Consider the following 20373-nt stretch of genomic DNA (forward strand, 5'->3'; position numbering starts at 1 on the left):
CGCTGAAATAAGAAGACAAGAATTCTGCTGTATGTTTGTCTCCAGACCGCCACAGTTGACTCAGACAAAATATACAGCAAAACAAACAGACTCGGAACATGTTGTTTAGTTTGTGATGTCAAGAATATCAAGAGTTCAAATTTTCATGGATGATAATGTCGGTAATGGATTTATTGAAGGCAGTGTGTGTGCATTTACATAGAACTGCCTACATGGCATCTATTTAAATGGATTCTTACTGTCTTTTGGCTAATATCTCATCTCACAAACATCTTAATAGAATCAGTGTTCAACAGATAAGGTAGTCCACTCAGGATGTTGCCAAATGTACATCATTGTAGCAGCTCATATATTAATTCACTTTGAGCGGAAATTACATTTTCAAAATGTTTATTAGAAGACTCCGTCATATCCTAAATATTATGTTATTGATTAATTCTTAATGGTGTCATTCTACAAGCTTGTAAGTACCTTGAGCCAGTTCCTGGGCTGCTGTGTGTGTCAACACACGTTCCATGAAGATTCCACCTCATCCAGTAGCTAGGAGCAGAGTCCCTGCTGTCACAACACTCCTATCTCCAACAAAGATGTTTCCAAGTAAACTATGCATAATGTACAGCATCTCTTGCCTGAATGATGTCAGGATTGTATTGTGTTGGAGTTCAATGACATACACAGTATACATGTCATGTTATCAGCCATTGATACTGCAAGGGTTAAAAAATGTGGTTCCGGTCTTATGTAACATTGCAATATTCATTTTTAAAATATACACCTTGAAAAAAGTTAATCCCCACCCAGTCTTTGTCATATATTCCGAACTTAAGTGCATCTGTTACCATGGAATAGCTACAAAGTGCATTACATAATCAGTTTTAGTTTTGCTAATACATGTATAAGGATTTAACTAAATTATTACAGGATCTGATATACAGACATGGCTTTTTCATGTTGAAATATATATACTACTCAAAAGAAGTTAAAGAACACCTGATTGTTTTATATGACTATGGTTAACCTGTCATGACTTTGACATAAACTATAGTCATTTGAAAATATTTGGATGTTCTTTAACTCTTTTTTAGTAGGAGTATAGTAAGCAGTGCTTAACTTTTTTTCAGGTGTATATGTAACTAGTCGAGTTACTTTTCTATTTTGGAATTTCTGAACCGTGGACGTCACATTATGATAGATACTTTTGATATAGTTGGCTCTAAGATGATAAAGAACACCTAACCAGTATTCCTGGATACTAGCATCTATGATCTGTAATACATAATACTGTAAGCATGTTGAACAAGTATCTCTGATTGTTCTCATGGGTCGATTGCAGAGTGTAAATATTTTTTAACCCTTGCTGTGTTGATGCCTTCTGTCACACATTGTGATTTATATTTGCTAAAAGCTAGGTCTGTTTCACTGAAGTCTAAATTAAATTGGTTTTAGCTGTATTGCTTAGAAGTGCATAATATGGGTAAGATCACAGCTTTTGACTATGATACGACAGGCGTAATTGAATCTATGGCCTTTCAACAATCAGGATTCCGGTAACAAGTTCTGCATATGTAGAGTCATGTTTTCAGTGTGCAGTTTTGTTTGTGACGTTAAACTTTAACTCACTCACTCACTCAGTCTGCAGTTTTGTTTCGTCCCGATATGGCTGAAATATTGCCAATGTGACGTTAAACTTTAACTCACTCACTCACTCAGTCTGCAGTTTTGTTTCGTCCCGATATGGCTGAAATATTGCCAATGTGACGTTAAACTTTAACTCACTCACTCAGTCTGCAGTTGAGATGCAGATGAAGAGAAGCTTTAAGCAAAACGATAGACATGCACTCTTACCTATGTAGGAACTGTCCCCAGTCAGGAGGTCCCCCCAGCTTGTTGCTAGGAGCAACTTGTATCAGGCTGCCACAAGGTCCCCCAGCTTGTTGCTAGGAGCAACTTGTATCAGGCTGCCACAAGGACCCCCAGCTTGTTGCTAGGAGCAACTTGTATCAGGCTGCCCCAAGGTCCCCCAGCTTGTTGCTAGGAGCAACTTGTATCAGGCTGCCCCAAGGTCCCCCAGCTTGTTGCTAGGAGCAACTTGTATCAGGCTGCCACAAGGTCCTCCAGCTTGTTGCTAGGAGCAACTTGTATCAGGCAGCCACAAGATCCTCCAGCTTGTTGCTAGGAGCAACTTGTATCAGGCTGCCACAAGGTCCCCCAGCTTGTTGCTAGGAGCAACTTGTATCAGGCTGCCACAAGGTCCCCCAGCTTGTTGCTAGGAGCAACTTGTATCAGGCTGCCACAAGGTCCCAGTATGGATACTTCCTTGTTTGATTGCCTGTTTATGTCAGTCTCATGGCTTGACAAGCCACTTCCTGCTGTGATGGAACTGTTATTTTGTTGATTCATTGCAATCCTTATTCATTGAAATACTACTTGTACTCTACTGCAGAATTGCTATTGTATGACAGACTCCAGCATGTTTCGGTTCACCAATACCATGTCAAGTATAAATGTCAGATTACATAACTGTGAACATGTTGATACATACTTTCAGGTTGAATGCTCCAAGATGTTCATTTACATACTATATCATTACTTTGTGAATCAATTTTCCTGAATTTCAAAATTGCTAATTACCTTTTTCTTTCCTATGTAAATCTCTTTCTTTTCGTTAATGTCTTAAGATGGTGTTGCTGATTAAATGTAGGTCTGAAAAGCCTGCAGTAATTTTGAATTACAGCTGTAATCTATATCATTTTCATTCTCTCAAAGTTAGGTAACTTTTGTTATCTGTGTAAAAAAGGTTTTGATGCCCAACATGAACAATCCAACGTTAGTAGCGGCATTATGCAAAATCGGCTCCAGTTACTTCCCCTGTTTTGCCAGTTATCTCCCTTGCGCCATACTGAGCTTTGTATGTTTTGATCAGTCAGACATCATTACCACTTGTCCTAGACAGTGAGTATGGGTTGTCTCCTATTTATGATGTTTGTGTTGAACCAGTCTTTCTGATGGAGTACCAATACCTTGGGTTATAGAATACTTCCTGCCTTTGGAATTGATCATAAAATATTGAATGACTTAATGTTATCAAAATAGTAAGCTTTGTTTATACATTCAGATGTCTTGTCTTCAAGTTCATAATCTGTTATTTATTTGGATTAAGTTGCCTATTTAAGATCTTAGCGCATTATTTAAAAGATAACTATTGTTTGATTTCTGGTTTAAATTTTGAACTATATTTCTAAAGGAGAGGAAACACCATGATTAGGAGCTTTTGTTTTCAGTATCTTGCCAGAGCTCGTGTGTTGATTCAAAGTACGACATGTCTTACATTCAGTTGACAACTGAGGTGTGACCGAGATACAGTTCCGAAACAGAATTAGACCATCTCTCTCAGTTCCAGTCAAGGATTTGGCCGAGGAAGAGCTGCATCGAGGTGTTGGTACTTCATGAAAGAATTGAGAAAGTGGGACAAACAAATGAAAGAAGTTACATTAACTAACTACAGCAAGTAAACAAGTACTTTGACCCAACCCAGAGATCAGAGGTGGTTTGGTCAGCCATGCCTGTGTTTGACAATGTTATAAAACTGACCACAATTCTATATTTGTATGGATGTCATCTATTTTAGATTATTTTGTCCGAATGTGACAGTTTGCAGTTTGCTGTTGATATTCTGAACTTTGCATGTGCGTGTGTGAGTTAGTGAGGATGTGGAGGAACGAGAGGCTCATGGATGCATGTTAATAGAGAGGGTGGTGTATTGTCTGAATTATTGAATGTGTTGCCATGATGATTGAGCAATAAAGTGCCAATTTTTCAAATGACTTTGTTTTTGTTACTCTGTGTGTAGAAACAAACCTCACAGCCAGCAAGTAGGATTTAGACTATTATTTGCAGTAAAACATACTTCAGAAGTTCAATGCTGTTCCAAAGAGATTTCATGATTAAGAGGGGGCACGGGTAGCCCAGTCGTCTAAGGCGACGCGATTTGATGTGCAGAGTTGCGTCCCTTTGGCACGCCAGAAACCTATGATTGTGGGTTCGAATCCCGGTTCGCCCCATTTATGTTTCTAGCTTTGTTAGCACCTTGGGTTTAACCAAAGTGGTAAACGCCTGAAACCTGCAACACTTCGGGCTTTCCTCCCACATTAAGCTGATATAACTGGAATGCTGTTAAAAGCCTGTTAAATCCAGCTCAGTCACGCACAACACCATACAAAACTACAACACAACACACTGGGGTACTTCATTAGTTATTCATCAACGCACATCCCCGTTATCATCGACATCGTCAGCATCAGCAACATCATGACCATCCTCAACAGCGTCATTACCATGAATATATACATGCTCACCACTGGAGTGAGATTATTACTATGGATACAATGTATTCTAATGGCTTGACAGTGCAACCTGCAAATAAAACATGACACCCCCATCATCATATGAATAGCAGAATAGGTCTTCAGCAACCTATGCTTGCCGTAAAAGGTGACATGCTTGTCATAAGAGGCGACTAATGGGATGGGGTGGTCAGGCTCGCTGACTTGGTTGATACATGTCATCGTACCCCAATTGCGTAATGCTCATGATGTCAATCACTGGATTGTCTGGTCCAGATTATTTACAGACGGCTCTCATATAGCTGGAATATTGCTGAGAGCGACGTTAAACAACAAACAAACATGGCTCGACAGCACAGCGTGCACACAAAACATACCATCCCCATCATACGAGTAGAAGCAGATGCTGATAACATCAGTGGGTTGACTCGCCTCTAGTCTGAAATGAACATATTTTACAATTGTTAAATTGTAGTTTCAAATTAGAATCAAAAGGAGCCATGGGTTTCTTCATTTTCAGATACTGATACTGCAGTATTCCAGACTTGCCCAATATTATAGACTTGCATGGGCTTTGTTGGATATATTTGTTTCAGGGTCTGTATTACAGACGAGGTGGGGTATCCCAGTGGTTAACCCGTTTGCTCGTCACGCCAAAGATCGTGGTTCAATTCCCACATGGATACAATGTGTGAAGCCCATTTCTGGTTTCCCCCCGCCATGATCCTGCTGGAATATTGCTAAAAGCGGGGTAAAGTCACTCACTCACTCACTCACTCACTCACTCAACCATAAGACAATGCCCATCAGCATCGCATCCACCGCAACTGAGGATGAAGTTAACAGGATGACACATCAAACAGGTGCTTGCCTGAAAACCGTTCCCTTGTTTATTTCCATCAGTATATTATAGTTTTCTATAAACTGACGTTTAGATAATAACCTGCGAACTATGAAAAAATACAGATTATCTGTCGCGAGTTAATATTGTAACATTCAACATTGTTTCATGAGAGGTAGATAATCGTTATTCTTCTTCAAATAAGTTGAAGCGTTCGCTCGTCACGCCGACGACCCGGGTTCGATTCCCGACATGGGTACATTGTGTGAAGCCCATTTCTGGTTTCCCCCGCCATGATATTGCTGGAATATTGCTAAAATCGGCGTAAAACCATACTTACTCACTCACTCACTCAAATAAGTTGTAAGCAATATTCCAGCTCTATGGCGGCGGTCTGTAAATAATTGAGTCTGGACCAGACACTCCAGTGACTGGCATGAATCTAGGCAAATGGGATACGATAACATGCATCAATTAAGTCAGCGAGCCTGACCACCCGATCCCGTTAGTCGCCTCTTACGACAAGCATGGGTTGCTGAAAATAATTCTCTAGTCTGACCACCCGATCCTGTAAGTCGCCTCTTATGAAGACCCATTCTTTCCCGGATCTTCACGGATCTTAGATGTTATATGATATTGTCTAGATTTTGTTCCTCCTCAACAAGTGCACATGTTCTGGTGTGTAACATGTGTAGTGTTGGCCATAAGGCCTCTGATACCAAACACATATCTATCTCCATAGTCCTTACCGCCGCCGTGGTCTAGTGGAATAGGTAGAGCGTCTGACATAAGAGCGGAAGGTCGGGGTTCGATCTGGTCGCGTCATAACAAATACATGTCTATCTCCATAGTGCCTACCGCGCCGTGGTCTAGTGGAATGGATAGAGCGTCTGACCTCAGAGCGGAAGGTCGGGGTTCAATCCCCGGCCAGTCGCGTCATACCAAATACATGTCTATCTCCATAGTCCTTACCGCGGCCGTGGTCTAGTGGAATGGATAGAGCGTCTGGCCGCAGAGTGGAAGGTTGGGGTTAATAAATAGACCAGGTAAATATAAAACAATTATTTACAGCCACACTGATATAGGCTGTGATACAACATAATAGGGAAATTCTCTTTTCAATTCGCTCTCCTATTTTATATTGATATGGGCTACAAAGTACATTGTCATTTGCCTCAATTAGTTGTCTTTTATTTCAAGAACAATCAATGAACAGTGTGTGAAAAGAAATTCAAAAACACTACACGTACTGATCTGCCAGTCCCGAGTAATTTCAGTGAAGGGCAATTAATTCTTCCACAGTCTATTTATTCCCAAATGTTAACAAATAATTCACTTTGTTGATTTATTGTTAGGTTGAGTCGTTTTCACACATCAATGCACTCACTGGTAAATAAGGCGACGTTTGACATTCAGTAGATGGGTAAGATCTGAAAAGGTGGCCATTGGAAATAACATTGATAAAGAAATTGTCAAGCAAAAAATATAGATGTATTTGTTGTAGCCTGGCGGGGGAAACGTAGTGGGGATTCTCTTGGTCGTCTATTTCGTAGCTTGCACGCACATTTATGTGGGTAGGGAATACCTTCTTTTGGCTCTTATTTGCCGTGATTCGATATTTCACGTTAGGAATGAACTGCGATGTTATTCTCCACAGTCCCGTTTTCTGAATTTTCTCAATTATTAAACGATGTCTGTGAAGAGCCTTTTTTTCAGTGAATTGTTATCATTCGTCATCATTTTCATATCGAAACTGGGAAAACGATGTATTAAATTTGGAGCATCCAAAATTATCAAGAAACGCCCGAGATAGTCTGACAAGTTGCTATCAAGTTTACATGTCACAATATGATGTGCAGTCCTAGTTTATACATGCAAAAACATAAACCTGACGATGACAAGGTTTGAGTCACTATCAGATTAATAAGCAAGAATGGATGGTTTCTTATCTCTATGAAATATGAACTAATTTACATGATCTGTGATTGTGAAACGGGTGGAAAGAGTATCTGTGATCTGTGAAAAGATGGTGTGAATTACCTGTAAACAGCTATTAGACATAAGCATCCCCCCCCCCCCCCCACCCCCCTCTCTTAGTGTTGTATTAGTCTCTCTTGGGGTGCACACAATGACACTAGACGGCCTGTACACAATGCAACATACGGAAGGCCGACAGAAAACATGTCGTTTTGTAATCACAGATCTTGTGAAGAATTGCTGACACACCATGTTCGTTGTGTCCTGTCCTGTGAAAAAAACAAATTAACGGTAGTTTACCTGTCCTGTAGACCTAGACCTATTTGTCTGTACACTCAATGAATTTTGCCAAAGATAATATAACTTGAAATTTAAAGTCCTTTCAAGAGAATTTAATATTGTTATTTACTTGTAGATAACATTATTGTTTTTCACTGTTGAGTGAGTGAGTGAGTGAGTGAGTGAGTGAGTGAGTGAGTGCATTTGTTCGTTAAGATCCAGGTCAGAATAGGTCTTCAGAAACCCATGCTTGCCGTAAGAGCCACACCCTTATGTCGTAAGAAGGTGACTAATGGGGTGTAAGAAGGTGACTAATGGGGTCCGGTGGTCAGACTTGCTAACCTGGTTGATGCATGTCATCATAGAGCGTGGATCGATGTTCATGATGTCAATCACTACATTGTCTGGTCCAGACTCGATTATTTATGACCGCCGACATACAGCTGGAATATTGCTGAGTTTGATCATTAAAACAAACAAACAAACAAACAAACAAACAAACATATTTTTTCACTTTCTTTATTAAAAGCTTTAATTGTCAAGGAATGAAACTCAAATGAACGTCCACAGCATTTTACTTTGGCCTCCTGGACATTTGTACATTGATTCAGAAGAAAATATGAAAACTAAATTGGTTTGATCCGACTTTTGTAACTCAGGTTAACAACCAGATCAGATTCCAAAATGGTGCACTGCCATATGCTTACTAGGTTTTTTTTATTCATTGGCAGAACTATTCAGTGAGAACTACCTTAGAGTGAATAGACCCATGAAAAGAAAGAGTGAGTGAGTTAAAAATTAATGTTGCATCGGCATTATTTCAGGCAGATAGCGACCATGAAAAGAAAGAACTAACGAGGGAACAAACACTCACTCAATGATTCATTCAGTCAAACACTCTGGTGACTCAATCGATCCTCCTTGTGAACAAAGATTCACATCTATACATGCATTGATTCACTTTCTCACTCCCCATCTAACCACACCTCCTAATGTTATACCCCCCACTCCCATGTTATATCCTCCATTCCCCATGTTATATCCTCCACTCCCCATGTTATATCCTCCATTCCCCATGTTATATCCTCCACTCCCCATGTTATATCCCCACCAACCACACCTCCCCATGTTATACCCCCCACTCCCATGTTATATCCTCCACTCCCCATGTTACATTCCCCATTCCCCATGTTATATCCCCCACTCCCATGTTATATCCCCACTAACCACACCTCCCAGGTTATATCCATGCATTGATTCACTTTCTCACTCCCCATGTTATATCCCCACCAACCACACCTCCCCATGTCATATCCCCAACTCCCCATGTTATACCCCCCACTCCCCATGTTATATCCCCCACTCCCTGTTTTATCCTCCACTCTCCATGTTATATCCCCCACTAACCACACCTCCTAGGTTATATCCATCACTAACATCCCCTACCAACCACAACTCATCATGTTATATATAAAGGCTTGCCAAGGTGACTGTGTCACAATTTGTAAGCATGCATATTTGCTGTTTGTTCTGCTTTTGAGGTTGACATCCCCAAAACAACAGCTAACCCTAAAGTTTAGGGCAGTGGTCAAGCATCAATTACAGGACACCTTTCCCTGTTCACAGTGGTTCCCTTAGACACAAATAAGGGTACCAAACTCTTATACAGGTTCCCTAACCCTTAGACCCTAACAGGGGAGCCCCAACCTTGCCCTGGTTCCATAACCCTAAAAGACTCAAAAGGGGAGCCCCACCCTTGCCCTAATCCTAAGACCCTAATATGGGAGCCCAACCCTTCCCTTGGTTCCCTAACCCTATGACCCTAATAGGGGAGCCCCACCCTTGCCCTGGTTCCCTAACCCTAAGACCCTAACAAGCGAGCCCCACCCTTACCCTGTTCCCTAACCCTAAGACTCTAACAGGGGAGCCCCACCCTTACCCTGTTCCCTAACCCTAAGACCCTAATAGGGGAGCCCAACCCTTGCCCTGGTTCCCTAACCCTAAGACCCTAACAGGGGAGCCCCACCCTTGCCATGGTTCCCTAACCCTAAGACCCAAACACGGGAGCCAAACCCTTGCCCTGGTTCCCTAACCCTAAGACCCTAATATGGGAGCCCAACCCTTCCCTTGGTTCCCTAACCCTAAGACCCTAATATGGGAGCCCAACCCTTCCCTTGGTTCCCTAACCCTAAGACCCTAATAGGGGAGCCCCACCCTTGCCCTGGCTCCCTAACCCTAAGACCCTAACACGGGAGCCCAACCCTTGCCCTGGTTCCCTAACCCTAAGACCCTAAAAGGGGAGCCAAACCCTTACCCCGGCTCCCTAACCCTAAGACCCTAACAGGGGAGCCCCATCCTTGCCCTGGTTCCCTAACCCTAAGACCCTAATAGGGGAGCCCAACCCTTGCCCTGGTTCCCTAACCCTAAGACCCTAACAGGGAAACCCAACCCTTGCCCTGGTTCCCTAACCCTAAAACCCTAACAGGGGAGCCCAACCCTTACCCTGGTTCCCTAACCCTAAGACCCTAATAGGGGAGCCCAACCCTTGCCCTGGCTCCCTAACCCTAAGACCCTAACATGGGAGCCCCACCCATGCCCTGGTTCCTTAACCCTAAGACCCTAACAGGGGAGCCCAACCCTTACCCTGGTTCCCTAACCCTAAGACCCTAATAGGGGAGCCCAACCCTTGCCCTGGTTCCCTAACCCTAAGACCCTAACAGGGAAGCCCAACCCTTACCCTGGTTCCCTAACCCTAAGACCCTAATAGGGGAGCCCAACCCTTGCCCTGGTTCCCTAACCCTAAGACCCTAACAGGGGAGTCTCACCCTTGCCCTGGTTCCCTAACCCTAAGACCCTAACAGGGGAGCCCAACCCTTCCCATGGTTCCCTAACCCTAAGACCCTAACAGGGGAGCCCCTCCCTTGCCCTGGTTCCCTAACCCTAAGACCCTTACAGGGGAGCCCCTCCCTTGCCCTGGTTCCCTAACCCTAAGACCCTAACAGGGGAGACCCACCCATGCCCTGGTTCCTTAACCCTAAGACCCTAACAGGGGAGCCCCACCCTTGCCCTGGCTCCCTGACCCTAAGACCCTTACAGGGGAGACGCACACTTGCCCTGGCTCCCTAACCCTAAGACCCTAACACGGGAGCCCAACCCTTGCCCTGGTTCCCTAACCCTTAGGCCCTAACAGGGGAGCCCAACCTTACCCTGGCTCCCTTACCCTAAGACTCTAACAAGAGAGCCCCACCCTTACCCTGGTTTCCTAACCCTAGGACCCTAACACGGGAGCCCCACCCTTGCCCTGGCTCCCTGATCCTAAGACCCTAATAGGGGAGCCCCACCCTTGCCCTGGCTCTCTGATCCTAAGACCCTAACAGGGGAGCCCCACCCTTGCCCTGGCTCTCTGATCCTAAGACCCTAACACGGGAGCCCCACCCTTGACCTGGTTTCCTAACCCTAAGACCCTAACAGGGAAGCGCCCACCCTTGCCCTGGCTCCCTGATCCTCAGACACTAAAAGTGGCTTGACTTGGCGTGGCATGGCGTGGCGTGGCGTGGTCACGGACACCAGGCAGACCGGAACTGAAACAAGAATTTGAAATTCAGACCTGGACAAACTTGTGACTTTTTGGCAACACTTACTGTGCATAATCAAGACATCCTCATGATACAGAATTGAAAAAAAATATTTGTTTGTTTACAGTCAATTCTTGTTTGTTTATTAGTACTGACTTTATGACTGAGGTGTTCACACCTGTGCATTGGTGGTGAGGCTCTCGACCCTGTCCCTGTTTACCTCAAACAGTGTATTGTGAATGTGGGTTGTGGGTGGGGTTTTGGGTGTGTGTGTGTGTGTGTGTGTGTGAGAGGGGATTTAACCTTCATTAACCACACAACCAACCTAACGTTGCAATCAGCATTTTTCTGGGTATGTGATGGTTAAGGATTGAAAAAGCATGTGAGATGAGTGAACAGGTGAACAAGAGAAGGCATGTGAGATCAGTGAACGGGTGAACAAAAGAAAGCATTTGAGATGAGTGAACAGGTGAACAAGTGAAGGCATGTTAGGTCAGTGAACAGGTGAACAAGTGAAGGCATGTGAGATCAGTGAACAGGTGAACAAGAGAAAGCATTTGAGATCAGGTGCTTGTCTCTACTCAACAGGGGCTGTCAGGTGCTTGTCTCTAGTCAAAAGGGGCTGTCAGGTGCTTGTTTCTACTCAACAGGGGCTGTCAAGAGCATGTCTCTACTCAACAGGGGCTGTCAGGTGCTTGTATCTACTCAACAGGGGCTGTCAGGTGCTTGTATCTACTCAACAGAGGCTGTCAGGTGCATGTCTCTACTCAACAGGGGCTGTCAGGTGCATGTCTCTACTCAACAGGGGCTGTCAGGTGCATGTATCTACTCAACAGGGGCTGTCAGATGCTTGTCTCTACTCAACAGGGGCTGTCAGATGCATGTCTCTACTCAACAGGGGCTGTCAGGTGCACTCTTCTACTCAACAGGGGCTGTCAGGTGCATGTCTCTACTCAACAGGGGCTGTCAGGTGCTTGTCTCTACTCAACAGGGGCTGTCAGGTGCATGTCTCTACTCAACAGGGGCTGTCAGGTGCTTGTATCTACTCAACAGGGGCTGTCAGGTGCTTGTTTCTACTCAACAGGGGCTGTCAGGTGCTTGTCTCCACTCAACAGGTGCTGTCAGGTGCTTGTCTCTACTCAACAGGAGCTGTCAGGTGCTTGTTATTACTCAACAGGGGCTGTCAGGTGCATGTCTCTACTCAACAGGGGCTGTCAGGTGTATGTATCTACTCAACAGGGGCTGTCAGGTGCTTGTCTCTACTCAACAGGGGCTGTCAGGTGCTTGTTTCTACTCAACAGGGGCTGTCAGGTGCAAGTCTCTATTCAACAGGACCTGTCAGGTGCATGTGTCTACTCAACAGGGGCTGTCAGGTGCATATGTCTACTCAACAGGGGCTGTCAGATGCATGTGTCTACTCAACAGGGGCTGTCAGGTGCATGTGTCTACTCAACAGGGGCTGTCAGATGCTTGTCTCTTCTCAACAGGGGCTGTCAGGTGCATGTGTCTACTCAACAGGGGCTGTCAGGTGCATGTGTCTACTCAACACGGGCTGTCAGGTGCTTGTATCTACTCAACAGGGGCTGTCAGGTGCAAGTCTCTACTCAACAGGGGCTGTCAGGTGCTTGTCTCTACGCAACAGGGGCTGTCAGGTGTTTGTATCTACTCAACAGGGGCTGTCAGGTGCTTGTCTCTACTCAACAGGGGCTGTCAGGTGCATGTGTCTACTCAACAGGGGCTGTCAGGTGGATGTATCTACTCAACATGATAATAAAACTTTGTCTTGTCCCTACCATCTATGTGTCTGGGTGTGTTTGTGTGTCTCTCCTGGCTTAGCCTAAAGACACTACACTAGCGACTGTGTACTCTGTGCCCAGTTCTCTGTTGTGGGTGGTGGTGATGGTGTGACCAACAGCTGGTGGCAGTGGTCCTCAGCTGCAACAAAATTACTCATTTCAAATAGGATAAGATTAATAAACATGATCATGAATGAAATTCTCCAGATGAAGCTGAGCTGAGTGGAAGATGTCAAACAAATGAAACTACATCTTCTGAGACCTAAAACAGGGTTCGAAACTAAGCATGAGACTCAAAGAGTAATTATCATAGCCCTAATGAGAAAAGTTCAAAATTTAAGGGGCTTCCTTGAATCAAATACTATAACAACAAACCTGAAGGACCCCAGGATCTCCTTATTTTCAAACATATAAAAGAACAATTCATAATATTAAAGATTTCTGTTAATTTCAAACCTGCAATTTTTTTTTGCCATTTCTTATGAGAAAGCTAATCTATATATTTGACTGGCATGAAAAACTTTGTATGATTTAAGGTATCATCTCTCCATGCCGGGCCCAATCTCAGAAAAAGTGTTGTTGTTTTTAATTTTCAAAAAAACATTTGACTGGCATGAACAATCAGTGAAGATCTGGGTTACAATTGAACTTCAGCAATCCATGCTTGTCGTAAGAAGCGACTAATGAGATCGGGTGGCCAGGCTTGCTGACTTGGTTGATGCATGTTGTTGCATCCTACTTGCATAGATCAATTGATTGTCATGATTTCAATCACCGGATTGTCTGGTCCAGCCTGATTATTTACATATATGCTGTCATATAGCTGGAATACTGCTGAATGTGGCGTTACACAACAAACAACAACAACAACAACTGGCATGTACAGCTTTGAGCACCATACCACTGCAGCTTCCTCAGCCCTGTTGTTTCTTGCAAGGTTTGAAAAGTTAACTTGATTTAGATAAAAATAAATTCATACAAATAAGTTATATTATAATTCCCATTGTTTATTACACATCATAGCAAAGTCTTTCAGCCTGTGGTCTCTGAGGAATTAAGTCGGAAAGTTTTTTAAAGATATTTTAACATTTTTTGATCAAGTGACTAGACTATTTTTTTCATTCTTCAAGCATGAACTGCTCTAAGTCAAAATGTGTTTCTAAACACATAATCAAGGTAACTGCTTGCTGTGCCCTGTGGATTACACATAATTGTACTTGTTGGTTGGTTGGTTTGTTGTTTAACACTGCACTCAGCAACATTCCAGCTAATCGAGTCTGGACCAGACAATCCAGTGATTGATATCATGAACATCGATCCACGCAATTGAGGCAAAGTAACGGTAAAAACATGCTAGATTCAATTTCAGTACCATAGTCAGTGGCCACTTCAAATATATTAAATTATCTGAACAAATAACATACAGGTAATGGCTAACGATTGTGTGCTTGCCATTTAAACAAAACGATACTTTCGAAAGAGAGCTTTTTAACAAACTTTAGGCTGACAATATGAGAGAGATATCATGCGAATTAGTTTTTAGAGAAAAGGTAAAAACAACCCAAATTCACACTGGATACACTTACGGCGCATCTGTGTATACAAGAATGCTGTTCATTTACAATTAGCGGTCATAATATTAATGACCATTGCTCCATTATTTCCTGGGAGGAGAGAGATTGACACCAAGGAGCATGTTTTGCCTCGACCGCACCCAGCAGTGCCTGTTGGTGCAGTCGAATGCAAGTCTTGCTATATCCGTGGCTACAACTTTATATATACATGCAAAATATTTAAAAAAGTATTGATAAGGAAAGATACTACCTTATGTATCCACGGGCTGATAAGACATCCCTTGACATATCATATTTTGCTTATAAAACAGCAAACATTGTGGTTATCATTCATAAAAATCGCTTCCTGGCCGCCATTTTGTTCAAGAAAGTTCAAGGTCGTGTTGGATGGTGCTAGACTTACGCTTCGTCTCTGAGAATAAATGATTTTAAAAGAAACAACTCCATTTAAATTAAAAAAGGAGCCCCATTGAGAATGTGAGGAAAATCTAGATTTGCTTCATTTCGGGCCGTTGCATTGCAGAAATGGCTGGGCGGAAGGGAATAAAATATGGTTCTGGGACTGTGAGACATTAATAATGTTAGGTTTGTCATTATCTCTATTTATTACTTGCCCGTGAAGAGATCACCCGTTTAATAAACATACAGCTTTATTACACATTGTGTAATACCAAAACGCGTGCTTATGTACTCTCGGAACACGTTTCACGAACAAATATTGAGAGCTCTCAACATCCCTTGGCGCATTCAACGACATTGTGTGTGGAGATGATAGATCACTGGGAGGAGCTTATGCACACTCGATGACCCCAGCAACCTTGTTGCTAGGTTGACGTCACATGGCATTGTTTCGCCGAAGGACCTTGCAACAAAATTCCACAAATTACGTCATCGGGTTTTGTGACGTGATTGTAAACTTTGAGGTGCAAGGCCCCGTTCCACAAGGCGATCGTATTGTAGCGCAACGACAGTCGTTAGTCTAAGTTAAAGTATATGAGTTGCGATAACCTTAACGCTACGATATGTTTGTGGAACGGACACCTGAATTCTAAAGGTGGACCGTTGGGTGGTATTAAATTCATACGTTTCAACTTTTGACATATTTGAAGTATTACTGTGTTAAACTCAGTTGGATTATGCCGTGGATCGTGTATGTGTCAGCCTATTCACACTCAACAGTATAATTCTAAAAACGTTATAAATGGCCAGTAATAAATAAAATACTAAACTCGCTCCCGTGTAAAACCAATTTTATTAAACTCGTGAATAGTTATGGTATCTGACTCGCTTTCGCTCGTCAGATACCACAACTATTCACTCGTTTCATAAAATTGGTATTACACGGGAGCTCGTTTAGTATTCTATATTTTCATCGTTTTCATTTACAGTTTTATACCATAGATCGAGTTGGGGATGCTGTTTAATTATTCCACCAATTTTCATTTTCTTTTTAAAATACTGTCAAAAGATATTTTTCGAGTTTATTTTCACTAGATATCTACTATGTGTACCTGTCAGGCTTTATAGTTATGCAAGTTGCCCAACACGCAGAAGGAGATCTGTTTGGTTGAAATCTCCCATCCAGTAAATCTAAAGATTTTCACAGACGGCCTGAAACTGGTGACGTCAGCGCTCAAACACATGACGTCATTACCATTGTGCTTGCATGTTATAAACTTGGCAGTGACTCAGCTATCAGTGGTATCAAGTCAAATTTCAGCTTGGCGTAAAAACCAGTAAGTTTTAAGAAATGTTTTCAATCAAAAGGCCAATGTTTCACAGACTCGCTTTGCCGGACTGCCACTAATACCATAATTTTCTTTTAAAGGAAGAATGGATTTGTGTTACCAAAACCTTTACTTTTATGGAAAAGTGTTCCTCATAATGTAGAGAAATTATATACAACGTCACGTGACGTGAATGCGTGATCAGACATTCAACAGGCGACAGAATGTGAACTAAAACGTATTGACGCTAAACAGAAAAAGAAAAATGTAGTTTTTCACAGCTGTTTAAAATACTTAAGGGGATCCTGATATAAATTACTACGGAAGCCTTTTAGGGCCATTAGTTTTATAAACAAAAATTCGATACTATCTTGAAATTTCAAGATACTAAGTTGAAATTTCAAGAAACTAATTTGAAATTTCAAGATACTATCTTGAAATTTCAACTTATATCTTGAAATTTCAACTTCTATATCTTGAAATTTCAACTTAGTATCTTGAAATTACAACTTAGTATCTTGAAATTTCAACTTAGTATCTTGAAATTTCAACTTACATCTTGAAATTTCAACTTCTATATCTTGAAATTTCAACTTAGTATCTTGAAATTACAACTTAGTATCTTGAAATTTCAACTTAGTATGTTGAAATTTCAAGATAGTATCGAAAAGAATTTAAAAAAAAAATGGCCCTAAAATGCTTCCGTAAATTACAGTTCCCAGTTCCCAGATGGTTTTTGTTCGCTTAACGAAATTGGCAGAGCAAAAGGCATGCGGTTATTTCGTCTATCTTATGCTTAAAAAAACCCAACGCCGGACACTTTCTGGATGTTCACCAATTAATCAGTTGTAATGAATGTTTCTTCGCTTCTCTCTCATGGACCACATAGGGAAAGAAAACCTTGACGTCTTCGCGTTTGCAGTGGTAGGGCCTTATGGCTCGGATCTTGCTGGTTAATGGTTATGGCCGTGGACCAAGAATTGGTGTTGCAGTGGACGTTGCAGTGAGTGTCCTATGTTGAAGACCTGAATGTAGCGACCCTGGGCTACTGTTGTGATGCGAGCTTCCCAGTGTTTCAATGAGATTTGTTAATTATTCATTGATTTTGTGTTTCTTTTGGAAATAACTACATAACAAAAGTAAAAGCTTGTTAGTGATTTTAATGCTAGATAACCATTAGAGCTACATTACAGTATGTAACAAATGTTACATTTGGGATAACACTTTCTTAGTTAAGTACATATTCTAGTTGTCAGACTTTCATTTTTGTGGAAGCCTCAGTGGCTGAGTGGGTTAGATCGCTGACTTTGTGTGCTGGCGATTAGGTGCCTCACTCTGACAGTGTTGGTTCGAATCCCGGATCCCGGATGGAACTTAACCCCCAAAAGTACTAGAATCTGTACTTTACTGAGAAAGTGTTTACCCCAAACATAACATGTTACATTTGACCACTCTTTAAATGGCATTGTACATGTGTTCATACATAAGTCCGGTTCCAAAAAATGACACAAATATTTTCGAGTTCTGTTTCCAATATGACAAACTGATGGTGAAAGGTCATGGAACAAACAGACACAATTCTCCTGTACATGACGTAAGATGTTTTATCTTATCTATAAATCGAAATTATTTCAACACTTTCCGTGAATCTTAGGAAACGGACGTAAAATATTTCTGGCTGGCGTATTATTATGTACTTGAAAATGAGATTCTTAAATCATTGTGATTTATTTAGTGTTTCACTCCCGAGTCTATAGCTGCGAAAGTTCGACCCATTTGAATGTAAAATCAACAGTATTTTGTGTGTGACATCGGAGGGAGAGGGTAAACATTAGTACATTTGTCTGTTACACATTCATGAACATGCGAGAAAGCCGTGATCCTGCCCAATAGTAGTATCGCTTGAAAGGGTCTTTCTCCCACGGAAATAAGTGTATCATATACATACTTACCTTAATAATAGCATTATGACTTCTTAGTATATATTCCAAGCATGAATATTTTGAGTCTTTTATTACGCGTCCTTCGTAATTCACCAAACGAGACAATTCTACGCCATTTAAAGCCAAGCCGTGATCCTGCCCAATAGTAGTATCGCTTGAAAGGGTCTTTCGCCCACGGAAATAAGTGTATAATATACATACTTACCTAACTAATAGTATTATGGCTTCTAAGAATACATTCCAAGCATAAATATTTTGTGTCTATTATTACGCGTCCTTCGTAATTCACCAAACGAGACAATTCTACGCCATTTCAAGCCAAGCCGTGATCCTGCCCAATAGTAGTATCACTTGAAAGGGTCTTTCTCCCACGGAAATAAGTGTATAATATACATACTTACCTAAATAATAGCATTATGACTTCTTAGGATATATGCCAAGCATGAATATTTTATGTCTTTTATTACGCGTCCTTCGTAATTCACCAAACGAGACAATTCTACGCCATTTCAAGCCAAGCCGTGATCCTGCCCAATAGTAGTATCACTTGAAAGGGTCTTTCTCCCACGGAAATAAGTGTATCATATACATACTTACCTAAATAATAGCATTATGACTTCTTAGGATATATGCCAAGCATGAATATTTTGTGTCTTTTATTACGCGTCCTTCGTAATTCACCAAACGAGACAATTCTACGCAGTTTCAAGGAAAGCCGTGCTCTTAGGCAATAGTAGTATCGCTTGAAAGGGTCTTTCTCCCATGGAAATAAGTGTATCATATACATACTTAACTAAATAATAGCATTATGACTTCTTAGGATATATGCCAAGCATGAATATTTTATGTCTTTTATTACGCGTCCTTCGTAATTCACCAAACGAGACAATTCTACGCCGTTTCAAGGAAAGCCGTGCTCTCAGGCAATAGTAGTATCGCTTGAAAGGGTCTTTCTCCCACGGAAATAAGTGTATCATATACATACTTACCTAACTTATAGTATTATGGCTTCTAAGTATATATTCCAAGCATGAATATTTTGTGTCTATTATTACGCGTCCTTCGTAATTCACCAAACGAGACAATTTTTCTATTTAAACTCAAGCCGTTATCCTGCCCAATAGGAGATCGCTTGAACGGGTCTTTCTCCCACGGAAATAAGTGTATCATATACATACTTACTTAACTAATTGCATTATGGCTTCTAAGGATATATTCCAAGCATGAATATTTTGTGTGTATTATTCCGCGACCTTCGTAATTCACCAAACGAGACATTTCAAAAGGGAAAGAACAATTAAATGTATCACTTCTCATGTTCTAATGTTCTTTGGCAATAGATACCCATCGGCCACCATCTGCAAAGATGATTTATGATAGACGACAAGTTATTCAGTTTCTGGGAGCTTTATAATCCTTCTAAGGAAAAGTATGTTTATGTTTTCCACATGAAAACCAGTCACCTCCTCAACTGGAGTAAATGGCAACCAGATATTGAACTTTGTATAAACACGCCGATCATACATTTTATGGAGCAGAAATTCTGCCAAGTGTGTGAGATCGATTCCTCACATGGATTTTAATGTATCAAATGTATTCCTTTATCAAACTATTTCATAGTGTATTTATACATAGGTTTTAAATAGGGTACGCGGGTAATCGTACGATTCACGTAGATCCATAACTTGAGTGAGCTAGTGCTCGAGTACTCGAAAGAGTTATCTCCCTTGGCGCACATGAGTTTTCGATATGGATGACGTCACGTATGGACGTATGTTCAAGTGTCTGAGGACAAATTGAAAGGTGTTTGTTCACTTTGTGGCACAAAGTGCATATAGTTGTCTTTTAAAGGCGGCACCATTACAACGATGAGAAACAATTGACTCTCCTCAGGAAGAATATAACTATAGGCCTATTACAAACTATACAGGTTTGGCGAAACTAAAGACATAGGATTTATAATTCAACTAAATACCTTTAATAACGACCTTATTTTACCAATCTTGAAATTTCAAGATACTATCTTGAAATTTCAACTTATATCTTGAAATTTCAACTTCTATATCTTGAAATTTCAACTTAGTATCTTGAAATTTCAACTTAGTATCTTGAAATTACAACTTAGTATCTTGAAATTTCAACTTAGTATCTTGAAATTTCAACTTATATCTTGAAATTTCAACTTCTATATCTTGAAATTTCAACTTAGTATCTTGAAATTACAACTTAGTATCTTGAAATTTCAACTTAGTATGTTGAAATTTCAAGATAGTATCGAAAAGAATTTAAAAAAAAAATGGCCCTAAAATGCTTCCGTA

Source organism: Haliotis cracherodii, unplaced genomic scaffold (genome assembly GCF_022045235.1).
Source record: "Haliotis cracherodii isolate W230 unplaced genomic scaffold, xgHalCrac1.p SCAF_22, whole genome shotgun sequence".
Classification (NCBI taxonomy): domain Eukaryota; kingdom Metazoa; phylum Mollusca; class Gastropoda; order Lepetellida; family Haliotidae; genus Haliotis; species Haliotis cracherodii.